General features: G+C 30.8%; 1 long non-coding RNA gene across 2 annotated transcripts; it reads left to right on the top strand.

The window, feature by feature from the left end:
* Positions 1-424: 424 nt before the first annotated feature.
* On the top strand, positions 425-8,090 carry LOC133804918 (uncharacterized). Of its 2 annotated transcripts, XR_009878705.1 has the most exons (7): positions 425-864; positions 992-1,071; positions 5,186-6,017; positions 6,099-6,582; positions 6,661-6,913; positions 7,002-7,229; positions 7,306-8,090. It is a non-coding gene; the product is annotated as an uncharacterized LOC133804918 (long non-coding RNA). The 2 variants fall into 2 exon arrangements; XR_009878704.1 differs by having other exon boundaries at positions 425-1,071.
* The last annotated feature ends 231 nt before the right edge of the window (positions 8,091-8,321 follow it).

Here is an 8,321-nt window from a genome sequence, read left to right as displayed (position 1 = left end):
CTTTCTCTCCTTCACATGCTCACAAAATCATGGGTGCAATTGTGACCTTTTTTTTTTTTTTTTTTTTTACATTGAATGACGAAGAAGAAGAACAGAGAGTTTAAGAAATGAGTGTGCATTTATTATGAAACCCTAATGTTTAAAATTTGAAATTAATTCAAAACATGAAAAGAGAGCTTACCTCTTATTGATTGGAATCGTCATTCCTAATGACAAAGAAAAAAAACAATTTCGAAATTAATGCAAAAAAAAAAAAAAAAAATCTTTACTTGTTGGTAATTTGAAGTACCAAGTCACTTATATACCATGTCATCATATTTTTCAATTTATCTAGATACCCATGTATATGTATGGGTAATAGCCATTAAAAACTTTTCAATATACATTGCTAGCAACGGGAGAGTCTTACTTATCAAAGGAAAATGTAAAACTATGTAATTATTACTAAGTTATAGATAAGCACAAATCTCAATAAATAAATATAATAATAAAAAAATTGATTAGAATGAAAAATGAAAAAAAAAATTAAAAATAGAAATACTTATTAACGTGCCACATAAATTACTCATTCAAATGTGAATAAAATACCAAAATTGATAAGAATATAAATCACTACAAATTATTTAGGATATGTATCTTTCTTCTTCAACCAACCATTTTTTTTCTTCATTGAAGAAAAGATGATAATTCCAGAAATATTTTCTATGTAGCTCTTCCGTCTCCAACATCTTCGCTTTGAATCTTCTATATACTCTTCCTCTGTCACAAAATCTGTCAGCCACTGTCGCACCTTTTCTTGCGCGATTTCTTTGATCTTCCACCGTCACCTATCTCTAACGATTTCTCTGAGCCTAAATATTATTGGTGATTCTTTTTTTTTTTTTGCATCAAGCATTAAATATATATATATATATACACACATTAAGTTGAGTTTAGTCTTTTTGTTTTTGTTTCTCTGATAATAATGTTATATGTAATATTTTTTTCTAAGGTTTCCAGAATTTGTGGTTTTTGGGTTCCTTGACTCTGTGAGTTTGAGACTTGCGAATCACTTTGCTTGGTGGCTCAGAGGTATTTTATATAAATAATGATAATTAAATCTCTAATAATAGTCTAATGAGGAAGGTTAATGATGATTCATTGTTTTCAAATTTTGTTATTTTATCAAGATTAATGATGATTCATTGTTTTCAAATTTTATTATTTTATCATGTTTGCTGTATATTTAGTGTAGGATTAATATTTTTGGTTTCTTTTATCACGATATTTTGTTTTTGTTTTGAGGATTTATGTCGATGAAGAATTGATGAGGGATTTTTTTTTAAAATTTTATTATGCTGTAATGTATTATTTTACTTATTATTTAGTCATAAAGTTTATTATGGTGTAATGTATTTTTTTAGACAATATTATGCTATAATTATATTTTTATTTTAATGTATTTTTTTTATTATTTTGTATGCTTTCTTATACATTTACAAAAGTTGTATGAATTATTAATAATTTTTCTTATAATTTGTATTATTATAATTCCAATGAAATTAAAGTAGGATACCTAAATATTAATTTAATCATTTTGTAAAAAAACACATCCTACTAATTAATATCTAAAAATAATTCACTAAAAAGTTTATAAAAATATAACCTTAATTTGTCCTCAGGGCTTAGAATCCAAACTCCAAACTAATACTGTCCTTATGCTTTTTTCACCTATATACAAATTTTAAAATAATATTACACATATCTAACAAGAATAATTATTAACATATATATATATATCCATTTTATTAATAAAATATTAAAATATATTTTTTAAATTTTTTTAAGGAAATATGTTACAAACTAAAATTACATAAAAATTGAACGCTATTAAATTTGTATTTTGAATTTTGTTAGATACATCGATTTAGGAAAAAAGAAGAAACTCTATTTAGTCTTTGTTTGAAAATTTATAGTTTATTAGATGGAATAAGTGCAATAAGTGAAACAACCTAGTTTTTAAAAAAATAAGAGAGAAACAACACTGTATATTTTATGAACAAATAACTTTGAATGAAAAGTAGAGAAATAAGACAATTTAAAAAATTAAACAAAAAGAAACAAAAATGTTTTAAGAATATTAAATAATGAAACAATATATTTTGTAAAATACAATAAAGATTCATGCTAAACCAACTACATCCCTATATCACGAAATACATGATTAGCTAAATAAATCCTAATAATTATTCTGACAAACTAATCCATAAACCCTCCCATACCATATTCTTAAACAAAAAAAAAGTAATAAATTATTTCATTCATTTAAAACTTAGTAATGAATTTTTTAATTTTTTTTTTGTTAAAGACTATAATATTATAGTTTTCAACAATTAGGAGGGTCACCATTTTTTTAACGAAATTGGATTCATGGATCGTAGTTGGATAAACACATCAGACAAGTTGTGTGTAGAATATGCCAATGATATTCATGAATTTACAAGTGTTGCAAGTCGATCTATGAATTATAATGGGATGGCATTATGCCCTTGTCGTCGATGCATAAATAAGCAATCACAATCTATAAATGTGATCAAGCTACACTTGCTCACTCATGGTTTTCTAAGTACTTATACAAGATGGTACCACCATGGTGAGCAAATAGAGGAAGTATAAGATGAAGTGCTATCAGATGCTGAGGACGTTGAACTAGGTGATGATTTGGCTGCTGGCCTACATGATGCTATTGGTGGTACATATTTTGACATCGGCCCAACTAGTGATTTCACCGACAATGAATCCCCACTTAATATGGGCAGCAAGTACAATGTCTTGTTCGAGTCTCTTCATAAGCCTTTCTATGATAACTATAAAGATTTTTCCGTCTTGAGCGCAATGGTAAAGTTGATGAATCTGAAGGTGATTAACAAATGGACAGATAAAACATTTGACAACCTTCTAAAGTGTTTAAAAGAGCTATTGCCTGATGGTAATCATTGCCCGGTGAGTTATTATCATACAAGGAAGCTTCTTTGTGAAGTGGGCTTAGGGTATGAGCAAATTGATGTTTGTCAATATGATTGCGCATTATTCTATGGTGAGACTGGAAATGCTGCGTCCTGTCTTGTATGCAAGTCTAGTCGTTATGTACGAAATAAAATTTCACATAAACGACTACAATGGTTTCCAATAAAGGCTCGACTAAAGCGATTGTTTAGTTCTAAGCACACTTATAAAGATATGCAATGACATAAAGAGGTGCGTAAAGATGTACCTGGGCTATTGCGTCATCCTGTTGATGGAGATGCTTGGAAGCATTTTGACAAAATATACCCTGAATTTGCAGCAAATTCGAGGAGTGTACGAATGGGGTTGGAGTCTGATGGGTTTAACCCTTTCTCCAACATGACATCAACCTATAACTTGTGGCCAGTGATATTAATTCCATATAACATGCCGCCTTGGGTTTTCCCAAATGAAACAAACTATATCATGTCTTTGTTAATACCAGGTCCAAAATCCCTTAGAAAGGATTATGATGTGTTCTTGAATCCATTAATTGAAGAACTAAAAGAGCTATGGGATGGAATCGAGGCATATGATTCACATGCAAGGTGTATGTTTAGACTTCGAGTTGCACTCTTATGGACAATTAATGATTTCCCACCTTATGCATATTTGTCGGGGTGGAGCACTGCTGGTAAACTAGCATGTCCTGTTTGTTTGGAAGATACAAGATTCAAAAGAATAACTGATAAATAATGTTTCATGGGACATCGATGTTATTTAGATAGCAATCATTCATGGCGAACGAGTAAAGAGTATGATGGATCTATTGAATTGCATGCCCCCCTAGAACTTTTACTGATGATGATATTTTAAAACAACTTGAATAAGTTCCTATTCGTACAACTAGTAAAGCGGCAAATGATTATTCTAGAAAACGTAAGCGTGGGGAGAATGAGTTGAATTGGTGTAAAAAGAGTGTTCTATTTGACTTGCCATATTGGTTAAAGCTCTTGTTGCATCACAATCTTGATGTAATGCATATAGAGAAAAATGTTTGTGATAATATTATTGAAACACTTTTAGATATTGAGGGTAAATCAAAAGACATATTGAAATATTTAGAAAATCTAAAATTTCAAAAAGAGCTTTGGCTTATGAAGTCTTCTAATAATAAGTTTGAAAAATCTCATGCGAGTTATACTTTGACGAGAGAGGAATGTAAGGAATTTTGTGCATTCATTCAAAGTGTAAGATTACCAGATGGATATGTTTCAAATATAAGTCGATGTGTAACTCACAATGACAAACTAGGAGGAATGAAAAGTCATGACTGCCATGTTTTACTTCAAAAGATACTACCAGTTGCAATATTACTGTTTCTCACAACGCAAATCCGAACAACTTTGATTGAATTATGTCAATTTTTCAAAAAAAATTGTGCAAAAACTATACAAATTTCTGATATAAAAGAATTGAAAGAGGGAATTGTAATAATCTTGTGTAAGTTGGAGAAGATATCCCCTGTCATTTTCTACCATAATGGTTAATCTCTGTGTGCACCTACCAGATCAAGTGTTGTTAGGTGGTCCAGTTGCTTCAAGGTGGATGTTTGGGACAGAACGACACATGGGTTAGTACAAAAAGTATGTGAGAAACATGTCACAGCCTAACGGTTTTATTGCATAAGATTTTATTGTAGATGAAGTTGTAACTTTCTTGTCAAGAAATGTTTCTAACATAGAGACAAGATTCACAAGATCTGAGCATAATTGGGATTTACCTTCTCCAAGTCATCAATTTGATCTTTTCAATTCCAATGTCTGTCCATTAGGTGCATCATCTGTCAAATTGTTAAATTCTTCCAGTTTAGTTATTCAATGGTATATATTGAACAATTCTATCAATGGAATTGAAGATTATCTTGAGTGATTAATCTTCTTCTTCTTCTTTATTAATCAAACAATATATATATATTTAACTTATTCATACATATGAATCTCATATCTATAGAGATCATAAAAAATTGTTGGAAGAAAGAGGCCTTTCAAATGAAGATGTTCTTATAAAGCAAAGAGAAGAATTCTTATCTTGGTTTAAGACCAAGTTAATTGAGATATTGTCATTGATGATGTCTAAGTTATATCATGTTTTCTTTACATAAATGATTTCGAAATGATACATTTCTTTCTTCATGTAGGTGTCTCAGATGCGAGTACAAAAATCTTCTCTTGCAAATGATGATTTATACTCTTTGTCTCATGGTCCATTAGAACGATACCTCAGTTATCAAAGTTGTATTTCAATTGGTGTTCGATTTCGATGTAAAGAACGTGATGATAATTTTCGTACATAATTTTCTGGAGTTTGCACCAAAGGGGATCATGATAATGAAAATATCATATATTATGGAGATTTGATTGAGATTTTACAATTGTCATTCATTTTTTATCGAAAAGTTTTTCTATTTTGTTGCAAGTGGTATAACTCCAATCCAAAAGGTGGATCTATTTTTGTGGAGCATAATTTGACTTCCATTAGTCTATCTACTAATTGGTATCTTGATGAAACCTTCAGTTTAGCAACTCAAGCATAATTAGTATTTTATTTGATTGATTTGAAGCATGGTTCAAGTTGGAGAATTGTTCGAAAACTAAATTATCGATCAATTTATAACATTCCAGAAATATGTGATGTGGCTGGTGAGTCATTGAATAATGATGTTTTTCAAGAAGAAGAATCCTTTCAATTGCCACCTTTTCAACCGAGTGAGGATTTAATTGAAAGTTCATCTTTATTACGTGAAGATGTTGCTTCTTTAACTCTTTCAAGCGAATTTCTTGCTCAATTGAATGTCAACAATGAAAATCAATCGATCAATGAGGAAGCCAGTATAGATGAAGGCATTGAACTAAATGAGAATTATGATGATGGAAATATCTTCTTCAATGATGAAGAAATATGTTCTAGTGATAATGATACAAAAAATGATTCAGAGGAGTTTGTTAATGACGCAGAGTCTTAAAAAAATCGTTAGTTTTTCTTAACACACTCACTTCGTTTAATAGATAATTTTACTACCTCCTAATAATTTGTTTTATTTTATTATGTAGAATTTTTTTATCATTGCACCTGGACGCCACTCCACTCGTTCCACTGCTCATGCTCAACATACTGAACCGGGTGATTCCTCCACCATCCATGGTCGCACTAGTAGATCCACCACTCATGTCCAACCAGTCACTGACTCCACTATCATTCCTCCACAACATGGTTGCATCGTTCGTTCCACCATTCATGCACAACAAGATGGATAGGTCACTGAATCCATTGTCCCTGGTCAAGAAGTTGTTCGTACCACTTGATCGACTGTTCATAGTCAATCAGTTGGTCGTACAACTCACTCCACTACTCATTCTCATTTACCTGAACTCGCCATTCCTTCTCTTGTACAGAGTCAACAAGTTGAATCAACCACTTCTTTTACTGTACAGAATCAACAAGTAGGTTCTACTGCCCCCTCTAATAATGATGGTGGGCAAGCCCATGTGGAGACCCCTCCTACTATTGAAGGGGATGTATCTCATGCACCATCTGGTATGTTTTATGTATTTTACATTGAAGTGTTTTAAAGTTTAAATTAATTTATACTTACATAAGTATTTTTTTTCACAGAATCAAGTGTTCCAAATAGTAGCAAACAACGTGGACCTACTCGTGGATTTGAAACTTCCAGTGTTGCTAAGGCAACTTCTACTGGAAAGTTGACTATGATTTTTGATCCAGAGTGTCGTCAACCAATTTGTGATAATGCTGAGAAATTAAATAATGAGATTGGGTTTATTATTCGCAATCATGGTAGGTTCATTATAAGGAGTGGACATCGGTCCCAGAGGAGGTGAGAGCTCCATTACGAAACTTTATTTTGGTAAGTTATTTATTATTATTATTTTTTGTATACTTCTTTCAATTATGTTTTGAAATTATAAATTTACTATTTTTTTCAATAATTGTAGGATTCATTTGATATTAACTTGCTTGATGTCACCACTATAAAATGTATTGATGATCAAATGATAAAAGCTTGGAAGGGTTACAAGTACAAGTTACATTCATATTTCAAAGAAATTGGAGGAGAAGAAGATATTAACATGGCAAAGGGCAAACGACATCCTGAATTAAAGGAAGACCACCAACAAGACTGAGAGATATTGTATGATCGTTTGTATTCTAACGAATTTAAGGTAACTATTATTGTTCTTTTTAAAATTATAATTTCATTATTGCTATTATTAATTTGTCTTAAATTTTTTTCTTCAGGAAAGATCATTGAAGAATGCTACCAATCATTCTAAGAGAAAGTGGGAGTCAAGAAATGGACGAGTCTCAACACCACAACATCACATTCGATGTGGGATGGTGTTAACATCTTCCACTGGTCAAATTGAGACTTGGCATCTAAAACATTATGATGAGAAGAATGGATCATGAGCTGGACCAAATTTACCAAAACTATATGTACTAATTTTTAATTTTATAACTTATTATGATTATAAATACTAATTAGTTAAAATATATATTTAGGATGAAATGATGGCTTTAAGGGCTCAACACCCTCTAGAAGAATTTTCTGATAAAGACATTATGGAATGTATTCTTGGACGTCGTTCTTTACACTTGCGAGGTTGGGGTCGAACTTTTTCTAGTACAACTGGAACTTCACAGCGTGATACTACAGAGTCAGATAGGCCAACATATGAGCAGCTAGCCCAACATCTTGATGAAGCAAATAGTCGTCTTGATTCTACAAATGATCAGTTGCGTATAGTTATGGAAATACTCATAAAGAACAATTTCATGCCACTGCCTCCATCAGATCAATGTGCTGATGCACAAATTAGAAATTCACCAATGCTTGATGAAGAAGATGATTCATAATATTTTGATGTTGCAGAATCAGTTAGTTTAAAATTTATTGGTTATATGTTTCACTTTAATATTTTACACTAGACAATTATGAACAATTTTATAATTATATGTCTTTAATATTTTATTTTACACTATTATGAACATTTTATAATTCTATGCCTTTGGAATTTTGTATTCGACAATTATGAACATTTTATAATATGTTTATGTGACTTATTACTAATATTATTTAAATTAATAATTTTTTTATTATTTATATTAAATAAAAAATCAAAATTACCTACATGTACTATACAACTTTTACCTACACACAAATAAGTGTACTTAAAATGGCCACGTGCCCCAATCAATAGGCAACGCATGGCCTAACCAGTGGGTGCCATATGGCCCAATCAACAGGAACCATG

This window comes from Humulus lupulus, chromosome X (genome assembly GCF_963169125.1).
Source record: "Humulus lupulus chromosome X, drHumLupu1.1, whole genome shotgun sequence".
NCBI lineage: Eukaryota > Viridiplantae > Streptophyta > Magnoliopsida > Rosales > Cannabaceae > Humulus > Humulus lupulus.
The sequence above is the reverse complement of the archived record's forward strand: the minus strand, read 5'-3'. Positions and strand labels throughout refer to the sequence as shown.